Here is a 21,697-nt window from a genome sequence, read left to right on the forward strand (position 1 = left end):
ACCCGTTGTCCGCCGGGGATGCAGATCTGCTGTTCTGGTACCCTGAGGGACTTGTGCTTTTTTCGGGGGGAAAAATGCCGGGTCGGTCCGGGTGTCACAGGGTTAGGCGTTATGGAGACCCTTTGTTGGGTACATGTTGTACTCTGCACTATCGTAATGGCTTACGGCCATACCAACCTGTACACGCCCGATCTCGTCCGATCTCGGAAGCTAAGCAGGTTCGGTCCTGGTTAGTACTTGGTTGGGAGACCGCCTGGGAATACCAAGTGCGGTGTGCTTAGGGCTGGTTCTCCATTCTTTTCGCTCCTCTCTCACGCGTGGCGAAGAGGGGCCTGTTGGGGTGGTCTTGGACCTCCTCTGGTAACCCTGTGCTTCCCGTGCCGCCGGGCCCGGTCCGAAGTAAAGTTTCGTTGATACCGTAGGCCTGGGATAACCCTTTTTTGAAAACTGAAACACTTGTACTGCGGTATAGCCGGTGTATACCCGCAGGTGTGTTTTGGAGTTTTTTCTTGAGGGGTTATAGGAACAACCACTGTCTGTACCGAGAGGGTAGTTGATTCCCTGGTATGTTGGAGCAGAGTCAACTCCTGGGTTACCCGGTTGAGTGTGCCCCTGCACGTTCATGACGTCTGCCAATCATGTCAGCCTTCTATGCCTCGGCCCCTCTGGGTGGGTTTCTTTTAATGGAGGCTTTGTCATGGTGATCAACAACGCCAGCATACGCCCCTTCCGCCGGGGGGGCTGTTTTCAGCTGACTCCTTTGGCGCCTGTCTTGTCCGCAGTGCTCCAGGCTCAGGTTACAGCCTGCTGCCTAGTTTCCCCGGTGCGCTGCCTGCTTCCGTTGGTTAACCTTTTTTGTGTGCTTACCGCCATGCTGACTGCCTGTTCTGCAGGGTCAGTGTGCCAGGCGGTGTGCTATTGGGGGGAAAGGGCCCGCTCTTGGAGGGGCCTTATCCGAATACGCTGGCGATGTGGGGGGCGGTGTCACTAAGTGACCGCCTGGTGGGGTCTTGATGCCTGCCGTTATTGACCTCTCCGGGCCCCCTTTTTCCAGGGGATCCAGTCCCTTCGGTGGGTCTGGGTCTTCCTTCGCGCTCCGCTGCTACAGCCTTGCCACGGGGTTGGGTTGCTCTTGACCCCGTGATTTTCGGGGCAGTAACGAGGTTGTTCCTTCCGTTCGTTCCCGGGTGGCATGCGGGTTGTGCGTGTGTGTAGTCGTGGGGTCAAGCCACGGTCTGCTCACCCTGTGCGTTGAGTTGCTTGAGTTCCTCTTCGCACGGTCGGATCCGTCTCCCTCCCGTAAGCCTCCAATAGGGGGGGTATCCTCCATTAGGGAGGGTCGGGGGGCTCGGTCCTCCCCGGTCTGATGGTTGTGGGGGGCCTCAGCGGGGTACATTTGTCGGGCTATGGCTCCTGCTCAGCTCCTGTTGTGCAACTGGTGCTGAGCGAAGCCATAACAAAACAGAACGTAAGGTTATGTATATAACCAAGTTCTGTGAGTTATGGTGCGCTCAGCACCAGGACGCCGCTGCGGCCCTTGATATTGCCTTATGGTGAACGTTTGGGAAGGAGGCGAGTAGGTGACCACACTCCTGGTTATGAAGGTAAGCGGATGGGGGTGTGGCCAGACAAATGTTGGGATGTAAAGGTACATGGTGGAATTTTTTATTCAGTGCTCTTGCACGAAGTGAAGTACAGTGCAACTGGTGCTGAGCGCACCATAACTCACAGAACTTGGTTATATACATAACCTTACGTTATGTGTCAAACATGTTTTTGTCTTATGTATGGGGGTGTTACATCCCAAATGTATATATTCCCCAGTGTGTGTCTCCATGTGTGTGTGTTCTCCATTTTTGTTTCCTTCCTCCAGCCATTGTTCCCTCCACCATTGGTCCCTGCCAGGCCTGCCCTTCCATTATAGCAGCACAGCACCGATTGGTGGATGGTTTTCCAGACTCCAACACTCAATCAACACCACCCAATCATGGATCACCACACACCTGTTAAAACATGGCTTCTCACTTCAGTCTCTCTCTCTCTCTGGCATGAGGCTAGGCCTATTGTTACTTTGTGACATTGACTTTGACATTTGCATTACGTTTATTGGCCTTTGTGCTTAGTGGAAATTGCCTTGTGTGTGTATGGCCACAGAGAGAGCATTGTTAGCTATAGTTTGTTTTTGTATATATTCTGCCTTTGTTGTATGTATCATTAATGTGTTTTTCTCTCTTTTCTCAGGAAGCACAGATGGGGTGAGCTGCCATTTCCTTTGGATATTGTTTTCTCCTGTTTTGGTTAGGTAAGGGTAGTTTAGGTAATGTAATTTCTTTTACCATAGATTAGATTGGTTTATTTGGAGTATAGTGGTGTTTGTTTGTTGTTTTGGCCTGGGCTCACCCTTGAGCTACATGTGCTTCCTTTGCATCTCAATAAATATCATTGTTGTTTACAAACGTGGTCCATCTTTTCTGTCAACCAACTGTTATGTTACAGCCCTTTACCCTTAGACACACAGGGGTCGTAACAGGTAACCAACACACAAAGAGCCCAAACCATACATGGCTCTAGAAGTGTAGAAGACTATGGGCAACCGTGTGCTACAATCTCTCTGATTAAACATAACGCTCATGTGTAGAGGGCTGTGTGTACATCTACACAGTACATTTCACAGAGTACATTTTACTCAAACTGAGTAAAATTTTGAGTAAAATGTATTCTGTTTGAGTAAAATTTACTCTGCGAAATTGACTGTGGATGGATTTTAGGAAATACATGTTTCAATTGCCTTGTGTAAACTGACAATCCCAGTGGCTCCACAGTATGAACCAGTAACCACACACATTGAACAATTTGAACGTGTGCTTGACTTTGTGCGTATATTTACGCACAGCTCCGGCCGTGCGTACCTGGCGCCCGGTGGTAGAATATGGAGACTGCAGACTGCAACGCGGAAATAAGCTTCCGTGCATTAGTTTCAACACTGGCGTGTTCAACTTCTGTATGACCCGTAATTCATTATAGTTCATTGTAAAATAGCAACAGTGTAATTATAACGTGCTCATGCTCGAACAAGAGGTTGGCCTGCTTGTTTGGCAGGGGGGGGCAGATGCAGAACACCCACCTCCAAACGCGATTAAATATTGTTTCAAATAAAAAGCGAAATACTATTATTTTGTGTGTCATGTTTCCAAATAAGATTGGTCACAACGAAATGCGTTCTACTTCAATTTGTTGGTTAGAATAGATTACCTCCGTTGAAACTTCACTGAGACTAACAGTCTGTTTGTGAGTTCCCGCACAGATGTGATAATAATAATAATAATAATAACAATAATAATAATAGCTTCATTTTATATAGCGCCTTTCAAGAGACACCCAAGGTCGCTTTACATAGATAGGGGGGGGGGAATAACAAAGTAACAAACATAGTGGACAGATACAACATATAAATATGATGATGGAATTCATTCAAGTCAGTCTCCACCCTCGGGTCTTTGCCACCGGCACGGTCCATCGTGATATTGAAGATAGATCGAGCAATAGACTGTTACTGTAGCTGTCAAAGCTCCATCACAAATGCAGTTATGTGAATAGAAAGGGATTCCACTCAGTCAATGTTGCAATGCGCATTTGCCTGATTCATGTCATTGCTGCATACCGGGAGGAAAGGCAATGCTGCATGTTTTCAATTCATTAAATAAAACTGATACTTTTTGCAAGGGTTTACTGACTGTCATACAAATAATCAACCAACTACATACTGTAACTTTTCAGTGCATGTTTTTATTTACATTGACAACAGCCTTGTGAGCTCCCGCAGTGACCCGCACACAGACATGATGGAATTCAAGTTCAAGTTTGTATTGATCACATATAGGCAGGCTACACATGGCGTATAGGCTACATCATACATGGCAGTGAGATTCATTGTTCTTGTATATGATCTCGTATTATTGTAATATAGGCTACCTAATACCGACATCAAAATAGATTGTATGCCTCTACAAATCATATGCAGGTAGAACATTGACGGAAAATCCGTCGCAATTTGGAATAAAATTGAGGAGAACTTTAATCCCTGGGTATTAATAGAACAAAACGGAAAAAGGCAGTCATATTCCAGCACGTACGTGTACATGTCTGTCAGCCTGTCACGTATTTCTCCCAAACACGCTTCGCTCGGCTTAGTCCACTTTTCCACATTTCATGGGGGTGTTCTATTACCGTATATGGTTAATTACGGGCAGTGCTATATGCAAATACTTAAAATCGTGCACGAGCACGGAGCGTAGAACAAGTGGCATTTATCAACACGGAGTACTTGCCGGTGTGCGTGGGACACGTCTACGCACGTGTGATAAATCCCGATTTTTTTAGTGCGTACATACATTCTAAATTCTGTGCTTACGAACAAAAGTAGAACACTTTCTAAGAACTGTTGATAAATGAGGGCCCTGGTCTCCATAGCAACTCCCTCCAACATCTCCATGAGAGCCAGTCTTTTCACTCTTGATACTGGTATATATTTGTGTTGTGTTTACCTTGTTTAGTAAATATATTTTCAGTTACAGTGGAATGATTGTTTTACACCAGCAAGCTCCCTTCTGAAGTACGTGCCGCTAAATTATATGCTAAAAAACTCTGGATTGGAGCTTTAAAACCCCTAATGAATAGTGCCCTCAAGAGTTGCTGGCACCCTCTAGGTAAATGTGAACAAGAAAGACTGTGAAAAAATTTCAATGTTGATTATCAGCTTGATCTTACACTCAAAATATAAGAAGTCAAACCTTTAATTGAGTTAAAATAGTTGTTTTTCAAATTATAATTTTTTCTGATTAAGATTAAACTGTTGTATTAAGGTCGCTTTCACATATAGTTTTGGTGGACTCGGTGCGGTTCTGGGGGTGAAGTTGCAACATTGTTGCATTCTTCATTTGGTTCGCCTGCGTTCACATAGAAATCTGTGAGGCGGACCGAGTCCTTCTGAACAATGTCACGCGGTCGAAAAGGGCGCTTGTCTATTGGACAGTGGAAATGTGTGTGTGGCTGCGAGCCTGTGTGTGTGTGCGCGCGCGTGTGTGTGTGTGTCTATGTGTGGACTGTCTGCGAGCCGTGGTCAGCGGAGGCGAGTTTTGACATGGCATTGATCCATTGTTCTATTGAAGCACATTACCACCATCCTCTCGCTAAACAACTTGTAGACCACGGTGTTTTTATGAGTGCCCACAAGCAGCTGTTTTATTAATAATATAATAAGCCGCGTTTTTTCTTCCTTATTCCCAAGATGCACAGATATATAGATAGATAGATAGATAGATAGATAGATAGATAGATAGATAGATAGAGAGAGAGAGAGAGAGAGAGAGAGAGAGAGAGAGAGAGAGAGAGAGAGAGAGAGAGAGATAGATGCAGTGTTCTTGTTTTGCAGTGAATGAATGCTGCGAGCAGTGGTAAGTAATAATAGTATTGACGTGGCATTGATCCATTGATCCAATGCCGTGCGCCTCGGTAATAATAATAAGCTGCGTTTTTTCTTCCTTCTTCCCAAGATGCACAGTTAGATATATAGATAGATAGATAGATAGATAGATAGATAGATAGATAGATAGATAGATAGATAGATAGATAGATAGATAGATAGTTTTGAGAGTTGTATTAATGATGTTCCATGGGATGCTGTGTATAATCAAAATGATGCAGAATTGGCATATCAAACATTTTCACAAATATTTAATTCCTCATTTGAAAAATGCTTTCCTTACATTACATATAATAAAGGGACATCAGTCAAAAAGGAATGCAAACCATGGTTTACTTCTGGTTTGCTGAAATCTGCAAAGAAGAAAAACAAATTATACAAAAAGTTTGTGACTAGCCCGACCCCTTTAAATTCAGATGTTTACAAAAAATTCAAAAATAAATTTACATACTTGCTTCGTGCAGCAAAAAAGACATATTATTCCAATAAATTTAAAGAAGCTGCCAGCAACATAAAATCCACATGGAACGTCATAAATCAATTACTTAATAAAAAAAAGCATGCTGTTTCATTTCCATCTACTTTTGTGGATGGAAATGAAACATACACAAACTCAGAGATTGCAAATGGTTTCAATAATTATTTTGTAAACATTGGAATTTCCTTGGCTAGAAATATTAAGAGCACAAATAACTGTCCACTTGACAAGATTCAAGGTCAGTACCCATCTATGTCTACATTTGAACCACCTACCTCGGAAGAAATGCAAAATATTATTTTAAATTTAAAAAACTCAGCAGCAGGTTATGATAATATTAAAAGTAGTCTGCTTAAAGAGGTATTACCTTCAATAATTGAGCCATTGAACCACGTTTTTTCACTCTCCCTGGAAACAGGTGTTGTTCCAGGAGACTTGAAAGTGGCAAAAGTTATACCTCTGTTTAAATCTGGTGACTCATCCTTATTTTCCAATTACCGTCCGATTTCGTTATTACCGTCCATATCTAAAATATTGGAGAAGCTGGTTTATACCAGAATTTTTAAACATCTTAATGACAATAATATATTATATGAACATCAATATGGTTTCAGACAAAAACACTCTTACAGTTTATAGATAGAATCACAGATGCACTAGACAATAAGCAATTTTCAATTGGTATATTTCTGGATCTATCCAAAGCATTTGATACTGTGGACCATAAAATACTTATATCAAAGCTTCAGAGGTATGGTTTGGCTGGCGACGTGATTAAATGGCTCAGTGACTATCTTTATAATAGGAAACAGTTTGTTTCCATAAATGGCGATGACTCTGACAGGGCAAAGCTAGTCTGTGGGGTTCCTCAGGGCTCTATACTTGGCCCCCTTTTATTTTTGATTTATATAAATGATTTTGCTTGGGTATCTCCTAGAGCAGGGGTGGCCAACCCGCGGCTCGCGAGCCGCATGCGGCTCTTTGCCCGTCAATGTGCGGCTCTTCCATCCATAAAAAAAAATAAAAAAAAAATATTTTTTTTTATACTTTTTTTTTTTTTTACTTTTTTTTTTTTATGTCACTCATTCCATAAGGACGTAGAATAAACATTTACAATTTTTTTTTAATGGTCCATTTGCATGTTCTTGGTATCTGAATCTAGGGACATATATGGATCAGTGTCAGAAATAGTGTGTCTGTTACTAGGCTTGAGTAAATTGTAATGAACCAAAGGAGCATATCAATTCTATTTAAAAAAAAATTATCTTTGACTGTAAATAACACCATGCTAAAATTGACCAGACCTGAAAAATCTAAGCAAATGAATAAAGGGAAGATGATTAAACAGAAGGTTTTGTAGATACAGTACTGAATTCTGCCATCTTTTTTATAATGTAAATTTCTCCACCATTTTTCATCATATTGCAACACCGTTTTTTGCAAGACGTTCACAGAAAGGTAGAGAAACTAACTGCGTTCTGTTTTATGGCAACGTTCAGGTTTGTGGGAGATAATCCCAAAAAATAAGAGAAATTAAAAAGTAAATCCAGAAGTCAGATGATTGACAGGGGCTGGTGTGAGCTGGGTAGGGTCGTTTTTCGAAATTTGAAAGCCCTGAGTCTCTTCCTTCAAAAGACTACACTCACTTTTGGCTGTGCCACTTCCTCCTGTCAATATGCGCCGGTTTCCGACTCAATGCCCTGAGATTTCTATAATCTTATATTTCACTAATAACAGTTAAAATAATTGGTAAACAAACATAATGCTGAAAATATACACTTTTACTGTATATCTCGGGCTTAAGAGGTTAACCCTGTGAGGCCCAAATTAAAAAGAAATTAGCAACTTCAGAGGCCAGAGGGTGGGACATATAAACAGTCATTTACTATCAAATAGCATTGTGAGGCTGAACAACAGGACCAATTGACTATACATGTGCTTAAAGGGGAACTATCTTATAAATGGCTTTTTTCAGTGTTTACCATTGTTTCTTAGCTATGTGGACTTATATTAATAGGATATATGTCTCTAATTCTCATATTGGCGAATTCTTCCAATTCTCCTCTCACAATATTCACCCTCACTGAACTGAGTCATCTGAAAATGTGCATATCTGTGATGTCAGAGATTTCTCAGCTGCATAATAATGTGGCAGTTGATGTGGCAGTTGGCACCAGGCCACACAGTGGTTGGAGCCCAGCCTCAAAACGGCTTAAGATCTTGAGGTAGAAAAATGTGGTTTTTAGTACTTGATTAGAAATACAAAACAATGCATTTTTTTTGAAAAAAACCTAGGTGTTCCATAGACTCACAGGAATTGTGTAAAAGTGCCCAAATAGTGAAAGAAATAGTAAAATAGTTCCCCTTTAACATTTTTTAAATAAACATTCTTTTTTTAAATGGCTAAAAGTGATTTTGTAATTTTGCAACCGTGGGTCTCACAGGGTACTTTTAACCCTGTGAGGCCCAAATAAAAAAGACATTAGCAACTTCAGAGGCCAGAGGGTGAGACCTATAAACACATGAAGGGTGCCGTGACTGAAAAAAAAGGTTGAGAAACGCTGGTATATGGTGTGGCTCTTTGTGGTACCACAGTCATTTTTTTGTGGCTCTTAGTCTCTGACTGGTTGGCCACCCCTGTCCTAGAGTATTCTCGATCTTCTTTGCTGATGACACCAACATTATAATGTCACATGAGAATTTTGCAGTATTAATTAGGGAAGCAAATGATGGTTTATCAGATTGGTTCCAGACTAATAAGCTATCGTTAAATGTAGAAAAATCTAATTTTATTGTATTTTGTAATAAAGGTAAAAGTTATTCGAAAAAGGAGGCAAAGCTATTGATCAGTAACACCGAAATCAAACAAGTAACTTCAACAAAGTTTTTAGGGATCCTAGTTGATGATAAACTAAATTGGAAAAAACACATTGATCATGTTTGTAAAAAAGCAATGAAGTCAGTAGGTATAATTAGGAAGGTGTGTTCATTGATAAATAGAAGTTGTTTTTTAATCCTGTATTATAGTCTTATCTTTCCTTACATATCTTATTGTAACATAATTTGGGCTAGCACTCATTCATCTCATCTTCAAAAAATTATTTTACTTCAAAAAAGATTTGTTAGACTGGCAACCCTCTCAGATCGATTTGAACCATCTGCTCCTCTTTTCAAGAAACTAAACATTCTGACTGTGTCTGAGGTTAATTCTTTACAGATATGTATATTTGTGTACAAATGCATTCATGATCACAATCTACCAAATGGTTTTAATATTTTTTTTTCTTTTAATTCAGATGTTCATTCAAGTTCAAGTTCAAGTTCTTTAATAGTTGTCATACAGAAGTACAGAATACTTTCATACAAAATGCTTCTTACTGTTACGCTCCAGAGACTGTGCTAGACAAGATAGTATCAAATAACATAATAACATAATATAGCATGAATTTAGAAGAAGAAAATGAGGTCACAGTGTTCGTATCATTCATCATGTTCGTTCATTCATATGCTACACGTCAGTCCAGGGACCTGCATATACCTTATTGTGGTACTTCACTTAGGCAGTTCTCAGTGAGGTATAGAGGGTCCAATCTTTGGAATGCAGCTGATCCTATGCTGAGGAAATCTCCATCTCTGCTTATTTTTAAAGCAAACTACAAAGAAATTATCATCCAAAAGTAGTAGATAGATAACAGGTCATACATGTAGGTATGCATTTGGTTATGTGGGTGGGTAGGTTTATAGGCAGGTGGGTGGGTTGTTATATATTATTATGTACACAGTATATCCATGTATGTACTGTGTGTATGTATGTTTGTATTAACACGAATCTTTTAATGTATTCTAGTATTTTATAATATGCATATTTTTGTATTTTTGTATGTTTGATTTTATAAAACCTGGGACGTTCTTGATAAGCCTCTAGGCTTCTAACTTCTCCTTCACAATCGTTATAACTTATTATGTATTGTTTTTACTTCTGTTTAACTGTGTTAATAAACAAACAAACAAACAAACAAGATGCAGTGTGCTTGTCTTGCAGTGAGTGCTGCGAGCAGTGGTAATAATAATCACTTCCTATATTTGGTTCGCGTTTGGTTCGATGAAGCCGAACCGAGACCGACGTTTTCAGGCAGACCGGACCAAACAGCCCCTGTGTGAAAGCGACCTTAGTCTTTGGGAACCTCGTAAGTGGTCATTCATGGTATTATTATATCTTTCCTACCAACTAAGTGGAGACCAACACCCCCTTAGTACATTGCAATGGGACGTATTGGGATTGTAGGTGTACATTGGACTCTCCATCAGAATACTCAAACACAGGATATACAGTACATGCCTTCTGGTGTAATGTTGTCCAATCCCTGTGTGTTCAAATAAAATGTAAATCACTACCCTACTGTCACTATAAGTGAAAGTACAGATAGGTGCAATTTCAGTGACTTGTTAAATTTTACTATGGAATAAAAAAAGAAATCTGTCTTTTTCAGATTTTTCACGTTTTGCATAATGCTATTCATTGATTTGGAGTTACTAGAAGTCACATGGAGGAGAGAGGTACATTTATCATGATTATGCTTGCTTAGCTTCTACATACCAGTATGTCTTACTTGGTAAAACATACATGGAGTCAGCTAATCCATTTGACCTTGTCAGGTAACCAGGCAGCCCACATATCGGTCTGTTTAAAGAGAGGAAACAACTCTGTTTTAAACAACAAAACCAGCAAGAAAACCAGTTTTTGCTGTGAGGGTTTTGAAATACAGTACAGATGGTCTGTTTAGAGATCATGATAAAACACAGTGGTTAAAGGAACACTTACTGTGAAAACATGCTTTTGGAAGAACAAACCGCCCCCTCTATAATTGTCACAAATGTAACAGTACTATATACCTGTATATGTCATGTATGTCCCTATGCCATAAATGGCATGATGTCATGTATGTTGTGTATGTCATAAATGTCATTATGAATTGAAAATGGGGGACCCTGATGTAAACAAGACGAAAGTCTTTCTCTGGTCTGCATCCCCTTAACAATTGTGTGTATTGAGCTGTACTGTATTGTACCCATTCTGCAATCTGTTAATAAAGTTTTCAATCAATCAATCTTATCTTATCGAATCTTACGTGGATGTTTGATCAGGTAGTGGTACACATTTGGGTATTCGAGAGATGGCCAAGTCTTTGGATTGTTCTCCCAGTGGTCTGCAGGTGTCTTGTATGGACAAGATTGTAAGTCAATCAGGGCAAGTTTGACTCATATCTCGCCTTAGAACTACCAGAAAGGCTCTCAAAATAGTGGAATGCCATGTTGGCCTCAATATTATCAAAACAAATGAAATGAAAAGGTTATGAAATGAACAAGAGTGTGCTAAAAACATGTAATAAAAACGGAGCTCCATGCATACATCAGGGAACTCCATGCATAAATCAGTTTCAGTTTCTTCCCCCCAAACCAAGATGGTGGCCGTCTCGTGACATCAGAGCGTCTTCGAGAATGCTGGTGTTTAGGCTGCTGACAATTTTGATAAATTTATGTATTTATTTCTATATTATACATTCTATACAAAATACTTTGACCATATGAATTGGCCATTCATTAAACCAGAAGAAAACTACACAGCATAGGAGGATATACTGTACATTTTTACAAAAGAAATACAAATAAAAAGAAATTATGCTTCAGTTTGTTATGTTTGTTTGGGAAATCTTTGCTGACCTGGAACCAGAAAGGACACTGGAAACGACCTGTTGCAAAGCATTGTGGGATGGGAACAACCATGTAGCAACCATCTGTTCCATACTTCAGATGTTGGTCCTTTTCATACAAATCTCTTTCACATACAGTATTCTCACACTAACAGATCACATGGTAAAATAAATTGGAGAAATTGGATGCAAAGTTTTTCACCAGAGGGGTGGTGTCAATCTAAAAATGTGTTTTAGTATGTAGCATGGATTATTCAGACGCACTCATGGTCAGGAGCACCACGGCCCCACAGCTCCTACTGTTGTTTTCATAGATCACATTTTCTCTAGAAGGAAATAGAGGTATCTCTGACATCATCTAAATCCCACTACATTTACAACATTTTAGCTGTATTTTAGACTCAGCCGTTATAAGCGTCAAGATTTCAAGATTCGGGCGGTCAGGTGGCGTAGCGGAGATTGTACTCGTCACCAATGCAAGAGGCTGCGGTCTCGACTCCTGGAGAGTCAGCATTGCCTTGGCTTGGGCTGATCGCTATACTAACTCGTTTGGCTGAGTTAGGGGGAGGGAAGCCATGGGTGGGTCCTGGGCGTTGTGGACAGCGACCCCTACAGTTCGGTCGGGGCGCCTGCACAGCGAGGGTAGGATCTGGAGAAAGGTAGTGTGACCTTCCACACGTTACACTCTCCCGGTGAGAATCTGCGCTGCCAGGCTGGCTGCCGGCTGGCTGCACATGTGTCGGAGGAAAGCATGTGACAGTCTCCGGCCTCCCGGACCAACAGTAGGGGGGGGGGGGGGGGTGCGCAACAACCAGGAAAGGGGTTGGGAATTGGCATAACGACTAACAGTGGGGATGGGAGAAAAATCGGAAAAAGGAGGGGAAAAAAGAGAATATAAAAAAAAAAAAAAAATCAAGATTCAAGATGTTTATTTGTCAGTGTCACATTCATACCAGGGCATACAGTGAAATGCGGGTGGCCATGCCCGCTTTGATTGTGCAATAATACAATAGTAAATAAAATAAGTAGAAGATAATAAAATATACATAAAATAGATATGATAAAATAGACATGTTAAAGTCCTGAGATAAATGCAATACACTGTTAGCTACAAATGAAGGCACTGGGTCCTATGTACACTACTATACAATATAGTTTTTACTCTAAATCCTTATGCTATACTTGCTATTTCTAAACTATACTATACAAGAACCACAACAGTTATTTCCTTAAAGTGACATTTTTTCCTCATTCCTTTAAAGTGTCCTTTCCATTGTGTTTAAAGTGACCGTTTGTGTGTGAGCGAATGCAGAATGTGTGTTGTGTGTGTCTATGTGTGTGCTCACATGTGTACTTGTGTGTGGAGAGTTCAGTGTTCAATGTTCTGATGGCCTGGGGGAAGAAGCTGAGCGTATCACATTATTGGATTTTGTATCAGTTTGTAAATGCGTTCTCAGAAATAGCTAATCATTTCCCCCCTGTGAGGGTTTGGGCAGTTGCATTATTGATTGTGGTTTCAAGAAATCTTAAGAGAAAAGAACCACATGCATATAACAAGATTGAAGCAGTAGCCCCTTAGTGTAAACCCATTCCTAAGTTAAATACCCCCACATTGCCACATGATTTGGACCCTTTTCATGTGGCAGAATTACATTTTACAGGTCACATGGTGCTGGTGAACGTTTTGAGGAACTGAGTGTAAAAGGCCTGCCAGTAGCTTGTGATCACAGATTATACAGACATCAGTCTGTGACTACGGAATGTTGATGTTTTACATTTACATTTTGTCATTTAGCTGACGCTTTTATCCAAAGCGACTTACAAGTTCTGTACGACAAGTCAGCAGGAAGCAACATGTTGCATCATGTGTCCAGAATGACGTTTTTTTGTGTCTGTTTCTACTGCATACTATTTAGTAGGCAATGCAGTATGCAATCTCACATAGCCATCACTCTGTCTCACATGAACACACACTCCACCGGAGATGTGGGAAAAGCCCTATCGAAAAGCTGGCTTGAAACGCCAGCTGGAATCAAGCAGGAGGAGGTGTAGATTTGGAGTGAGCAGGTCATGACTGGCAGCACGTAGTGTCGGTGGGAACCACAGGAGCAACGTTAGTGAACACATCAATAATATATATGGAAAACCTGACAGTTTTTTTTTTTTTTTAAACTTTGACCAGTCAGCTGGTTCTTTTCGCGTTTATCGCTTTTTTCTGGTCAAGTATGACCGACAGAAACAGGTTGAATGGGGGTATAGATGGGGGGAAAGACACTCTGAGAAAATACGGCTTGTCCGGGAGTCGAACTCGCTACCCCAGATCCGTGACGCGCACGGTTGTCCCCGACGCCGAAATAGCGTTCGAGGTACGCGGTGAGCTACTGGAGCTCCCCAAACCTGACAGTTTTAATGGACGATAATAATAATAATAATAATAATAATAATAATAATAATAATAATAATAATAATAATAATAATAATAATAATAATCTTTATTTATATAGCACCTTTCATACATAGAATGCAGCTCAAAGTGCTTAACAGAGCAAAAAATGTAAAAAGAAAATTGACAATAAAGCAAAAAAAAGTTAAGAAATAAAAAGCAGGAGTTTAAAACCACAAAAAAAAATGCAAAACACGATTAAGAAAATAGCTAAAAAGCATAAATGACAACAGGGATTTTAAAATCAGCTAAAAGCAAGAATATAAAAATAGGTCTTGACCTGTGCTTTAAAGCTCAAGATAGACAAACGATAATCCTAGATGCAAGTCCACAGAGCACCCTACCACCCCCAGTCCATCCCCAGACACCCCCTATTAAAGAAAACGTTCACTTTAGCTATGAAGGGGAAGATGAGCACAGAAAGAGTGGATGAATGTGATTTAACACTTTCGGGGCCATCCACGTATATATACGTTATTGGGCACCAGCGGTTAACGGCCAATATATATATATTAGTACTGTCAGGTGATTAAACAAATTAATCTAATTAATTACAGGATTTGTAATGAATTAATCTAATTAATCGCATTTTAATCTCATAACCATTTTAGGCCTGATATTCTATCATCATATTTCAAATTGCATGTGTCCGGATGGCAGAATTCAGTACTGTATCTACAAAACCTTCTGTTTAATCATCTTCCCTTTATTCATTTGTTAGATTTTTCAGGTCTGGTCAATTTTAGCATGTGGTGTTATTCATAGTCAAAGATACAAAATTTCAAAAAATTAATATTGAATTGATATTCTCATTTGGTTCATTACAATTTACTCACGCCTAGTAACATATGAGGGGTGGAAGTAACAAAAATTGATAAATGAATGTGTAACCGATTAAAATTCAATCAAATCAAATAGTCACTTGATGAATTAGCAAATGATTTAATTAATTCAGAACCAAACTGAATAAAACATCATCAATAAAATGAAATAACAATCAAACACATGATTTAAATAAACTAGACTAGTTTTATCTCACCTGGAAATTCAATTCAGTGCACCGCAATTCCATTCGCCACCACTTTCGCCACCACTTTCATCAAATCGAGGACACTTTCGTTGTTGAACAGTTCGTTACCGGTTTGTTCTCCATGTGTCAATCAAATTACCCCGCCCACTATGAGGGGTGGAAGTAACAAAAATGTATGACAGTGGTGACGAAAGTGGTGGCGAATGGAATTGCGGTGCACTGAATTGAATATGTAGTCTCTGATTAGTTTATTAGTTATAGTTTATTTAAATTATGTGTTTGATTGTTATTTCATTTTATTGATGATGTTTTATTCAGTTTGGTTTTGAATTAATTTAATCATTTGCTAATTCATCAAGTGACTATTTGATTTGATTGCATTTTAATCGGTTACACATTCATTTAATCGGTTACACATTCATTTACAAATTTGTGTTACTTCCACCCCTCATAGTAACAGACACAGTATTTTTTTATTATCTTTCTTCCCCCCTTTTTCCCGATTTTTCTCCCTTCCCACCCTTCCTGGTTGTTGCGTACTCTCCCCTACTGTTGGTCCGAGAGACCGGAGACTGTCACAAGCTTTCCTCCGACGCATGTGCAGCCTGCCGGGGGTTCTCACCGGGGAGAGTGTAGCGTGTGGGAGGCCGCACTATCTCTCCCTAGTTCCTACCCTTGCTGAGCAGGCGCCCCGACCGAACTGTAGGGGTCGCTGTCCACAACGCCCAGGACCCACCCTTCAGCTTTTCCACCCTCTAATACTGCCAATTGTATTAGTGTGAGAGGCCAGCCAAGCTGATAGCAACGCCGGGAGCTGGATTCGAACAAGCGAATCCAGCATCTTCGGTTTTGGTGACGAACGCAATCTCCGCTACGCCACCTGACCCCCCCCTCAGACACAGTATTTCTGACACTGGGAATACATTCCCTGAGATCCATAGATGTCCCTAGAATCAGATATCAAGAATGGACCATTTAAAAAAAAGTCTATAAATGTGTATTCTACGTTCTTATGGAATGAATGAGATAAAAAAAATAAAAAATTTAAGAATTTATAAAAAAATAAATATATATATATTTTTTTTCTTAATTCATTTTGCAATCATTTTCGGTGTAATTAATTAATCTAATTAACGCGATAAACTGACAGCCCTAATATATATATATATATATATACGTTTTTGGATCGTTTCCATTTTTTTCGATTTTAATATCCTATTCAATGTCAGGGACCTCTATGTTGCCATTAAAAGGCATACTGGGACTCCGAAGGTGCAGTACCGGCCAGATCCTGCTAGTAGGCAGTATCGAGAGTGCAGTAAACCCTGTTCCAGACCGGGTGCTACACTCAAATGTGTCCGGACGGACTTTTCTAGTAATGGGAAGCCTAGGGCTTCACCCGATCGCATTGAATCGCTTTCGGGACCTCCGATCCATATGTTGTGGTGGGTTATATCGTGGACCAGATGGACATAGGATGGACCAGATGGCGATCAAATAAATGGAATATTCTTTTTGGAATACCACCGACCACAGGTAAGGACAAGCTGACGTCAATTTCAGCTTGATCGTGCAAGGTTATCATACCCATCCCCCTGATCGGCGTGTGTTGTGGTAATAATGAATGACGTTACTGGCAATAAAATAATCAGAAACACCCGCCCCCCCCCTTTCATGCATTCATGATGAAACATAATACCTATCATATGCATTTGATTTGAAAATAGTAGCGGGTCCAGGGACGAAACGCCAATGGTTTTAGTAGAATTCACATTGCGCCCTATAGCCAGCCTCCCAGGAATTAGCCTGGATCATTCCAAAACAGTAGCGGCTGCTGGTTCTCTCTCCACTAGGGGCGCTATACCAAAACATTTTGCAAACATGTACAGTACCACGCAACCGACTCATGGCAAGACGTGAGCGATTCGACTCACGCTCACGGCAATGAATCGGCTCTTATGAACGAGTCGCTCAGCTGTTACTACAACAACACACAACCAGTCAAATAAAGTATAGTCTAATTCACAACTTGAAACACAATATATAAATAGAAAAGTTAGAAACAAAACTCGCTCCGTCTCCAAACACACGCAGATCTCTCCCTCTCTCTCCTTCTCTCTCTCACACACAGCGCGACGTGGAATCGATTCGTTACACAATCAGACCTAGTATATGTAGTATTATATACCAAGAATAACTTCAGTATGAGTACAGGGCTGTACACATATTTTGCATATTGTTAAACGAGCCAAGGCTAGCTATTAAACTATCGATATGAATCGAAAATCTGGGACCCTGATGTAAACAAGACAAACGTCTTTCTCTGGTCTGCATCCCCTTAACAATTGTGTGTATTGAGCCGTACTGTATTGTACCCATTCTGCAATCTGTTAATAAAGTTTTCATTCATTCATTCATTCAAACATAGACGATATTGAACAAGCCATAATCCACGTATTTTCAATCCAAAAGAAAGAGAGAGAGAGAGAGAGAGAGAGAGAGAGAGAGAGAGAGAGAGAGAGAAGCGTTATCTGAGTGGCTGAGTACCGCGTCGGCCAATCAGAGAGCTTTTAGACGCTCGGCTGCTTGCTAGGTCGTTTCAAACCAGCGCCCGAGTTCCATCATAATACATCATATTCAACGCAAAGCGTGGCTGCAACGGATACAGCGATGAACTAGTGCACGGCGGGCACGCGCACTCCAGGCGCAATTGCGCCTAGCCCAGAGAGAAATACGGCGAGGAGAAATGCCTGCGGCTACGGTAATGAAAAGGTCTATATCAGACAGAATCGTCACTTCCTGTTCAGGAAAACTATTATTAATCTTTGTAAAATTAAGTTATATTGTGCATTGGAAACACAAACATACTTAAAATGAGTAAATATTATTCATTTTAAACATGTTTATATTATTTATAGGGCTATAAAACAAAAAACAAAAAAGGTTTTTTTTCTTCTTCTCTCATTTAACAGGTGGGTCGGCGCCCTAGCGCCCCCGGTGGCGAGCCGCCACTGTTCCAAAAGTATACTCATATTCCCCACGGGATAACGCGTGAACGTATTCATGAAAAAATCTATTCTTTTTTGCACCTTGAACAGAAGATAGTTACTGTCAAATGACCATGGTATTGTATCCATAGCTATAATATAAAATATAGATTTAGCTCTACAAACAAGGTGACGCACAGTGAAACTATGTAATGAAAACCGGCCGTGCTAGCACATGATGGGGAAATCGAAAGTCCCCAAATGTGTTAAGGTAAACGGTTGGCAACAGTTGTCTACTTCCTTAGGTAATAAATAAGCTAAATGCATTATTATTCACAGCAATATCAATGAATTTATAGCAAATTTGATATAGTCCCACTGTATCATAATGTATCAGGAACTAATGGCAAAAACTAAAGGCTAAGTTACAGCAGGTTAAGAGAAAAAGATACCTTTATGTCATGGTTCACAATTTACTGACTATCGTCTAAATCTTCAAAGAATGAAAGGTGGAATATTTTTGGTTCTTGATATTTTATTTTCTCACCCACCAAAAATATTTGAATCGGAACAGAGATTCGATAATAACTGGATCCTTTTTATCCACATAACTGAATACCACTTTCACAGGCTTTTAGACTAGAGTGGAAAACAGTCTGGTAATATGCTATATACTATACAGTAAGTACTGTATATGGTCTAAGCTCTCAGACACACCCTTGGTACAGTATGTTTGCTTTGCCATCCAGTGTGTCTATGCTGCTCCTGGAGGTAGACATATGTCTGTTCCTGATGATTCTGGCCGCTGGCCTCAGATCTGTTTAATGCATCACTATTTAATGGCTCATCATAAATAATGTATTGGAATTATGACAATATGCAGCATGGCCCTTAGCCACAGGCAGTCAGATTGATGGTAGGGGCCAGCATAAGCCTTAGACCCTGCTGACAACATTAGCTATAAATTAATGATTCCATGCTAACACACATAATTTATGGAGCAGGAAGACATTGGAGGGAGCCTTACCCAACCTCTACCACCAGAGCTTAAAGCTAGACTGTCTGGGAACTGGAGTATAGCATCATCTACCACCCATTGATGACCCATCTCACTTTAAAAATACATACATTTTTCCATATTCACTATTTGTAGAACAATGATGTAGTGCTACATGCTGTCTGCACACCCTTTTTTCTGTTAGCAACATTACCTTTGTAGCTTTCCAAAGAGCCATCTGGTGTGATCCTAGCCCTTCCAGAAACTCTGTAATCTATCTTGAAATGCGCTGTCCTTTTGGAGACTTTATATAAAACTAATAAATCCAACTGTGAATGTCTTCTATGATAATCTATCCATATATGTTATAGGTTAGCGGTCTTTCCTTTTTTGCTGCTTTGAAATTCAAAATCCCCTGCAGATAGAGACATTTATATTAGAAGAGAGAGACCTTGTTGGGAGGGATGAGAGGAGTCAGGAATATGACACACTTTAGAGGTATATTTGGGCTGAGAGGGAGACACAGTTCTATTCCATGTTATTCTATTATAGATGTGTTAGTAATGTGAAGACAGAGGTACAATATATTTGTGTGTTAGTACTAGCCACAACAGTGTCTACTTTCAAATGTGCTATTGAAATGGCCATCTAATTCTCCACAGCAACTTTATCAAACAAAGGTAGAACAGGAGAAGAACTCCAGTATTCAAACTCCAGTATTCATTCATATCCAACAAGGCAATCAAACAATATTCATCGTAATTTCAGTTCAGTATAAAATTTAGAGGTCCTACTATTTGGAATTCAAAACCCTCCATAATAAAAATTTGCTCATCTATTTCATCACTCAAATCCAAGCTTAAATATACATTATTAAATTAATAGTTTCAATCTCATAAAACCATTAATGTCACTTTGTTTTACAGTTTCATGTTAATTTGTTTACACTAATTATTCATGTTGTTGTTATTATTATTATTACTTTTATTATTGTTATCATTATTATTATCTTAACACTTTAGTTGCCAAAGGACGAGTTTAAGCGTCCTTCCCCGCCATGCTCAAGTTGCCGAAGACGCCGTAACTCGTCTTTGATATCAATATTTCCAAAATCTGTGATCGGAATCATATTTCCTTTCTGGGGCCCTGAGACACAAGTGTGATCTCCTCTCAATCCTCTAGCGGTTCAAGACCGCCATCTGGTGGCCGATCGGCAGATCGAAAAAACGGATGTTACCTTTAACCCGGCAGGACTCACTCCATATGTGGTCCGGGCACTCGCTAATTTTAGAGAGACTCAGTCTTCACACAGTGAACATCGATCGCTGCAAATAACTCGAAAAAACAACATGATTTGGACGTATATATTATTATACAACCTGGAAATGGACCGAGTATTTCAACATCCCATAATGGAAAACTGTCTACCCCACGCTGATCGCCCAACGGCCCGCGGAGACTGGGGTGAGTTTTAGCGTGTAATAATACCGTGTTCGACACTAACTGCTATGATGAACATTTGACCCACATTAGATGAATGGTAAAACGTTGCCCACGGAATTATAAATGATCCCCCGCCCATCCGGTCAATATCAGATGATACGTAGAAACTTCTAGAAGTACGTCCAATTGACATTTTTGATCTCGCACAGATTCCTACCAAACTGTATTTCATCATCAATATAATGTATTTGGGGCTATAAATCACGTTCTGGAGAAAGCTGCAGAAAGAGATGAAAACATACTTATACTTTAGATCATATTTTAGTATGAATATGTGAATGAAAAAGTTTAACGTTGCTACACCATGAAAAATACATATAGGACCTTGAATGGGCCCTAATAATGGCAATCTAGCAATAGAATTTAAAAGGTTATAGCCCTGCAAAGAAGGGGAACTTCTCCATGTTAAATAGAGCTGGCAACGGATGGTATATCATGAATTTAACCTTAGGCAATCAAAGTGTTAATATTATGAAATAGTTTTATGAACTTATTTCACTTTACTTTTGTTTTTGTGTTTATTTTTTTAGTGATTTAATGAGTTGAGGCCCCGTATAGGCTCATCTGCGTCTCTTGCCTCTACTCAGCACCTTTATACACTTTCTGTCATGGTCAATGTTTTTACTGTTTTGCTGAAATGGTGCGAAATAAGGAAATAAAGAAGAACACTGAGGTGAAGTTTTAACTACTACTAAGTTTTTCTTTTTGCATTCCTTACCAGACTATATAGGATTTTAGAACTATTAAGTAGCTGAGCTTGGTCTGTATGTGCATGTATTTCATATGTATACATAGGGAAATTGTATGACATTATCTGCAGCCCAGATATGTGCAAGCAATCTGGGACACTGTTGCGGCTATGTTAGTACTGTGAAAATAGAGGTATTGTGTGCTAATATGTGGCTGACTGCATCTGAGAGCATTTGTTAGCAGTGTAATGAAAGTGTACCCCCCACCTTCCCTCTCCATCATCATTAGCTTATTGTTGAAAGCCCACCCCTGTGTTTGGTAGCATGCTGATAAGCAGGTGGGCTGTACCTGATACACTTGGAGATCAAATACTGTG

The sequence above is a fragment of the Notolepis coatsorum genome, assembly GCF_963971535.1.
Source record: "Notolepis coatsorum genome assembly, chromosome: 11".
NCBI lineage: Eukaryota > Metazoa > Chordata > Actinopteri > Aulopiformes > Paralepididae > Notolepis > Notolepis coatsorum.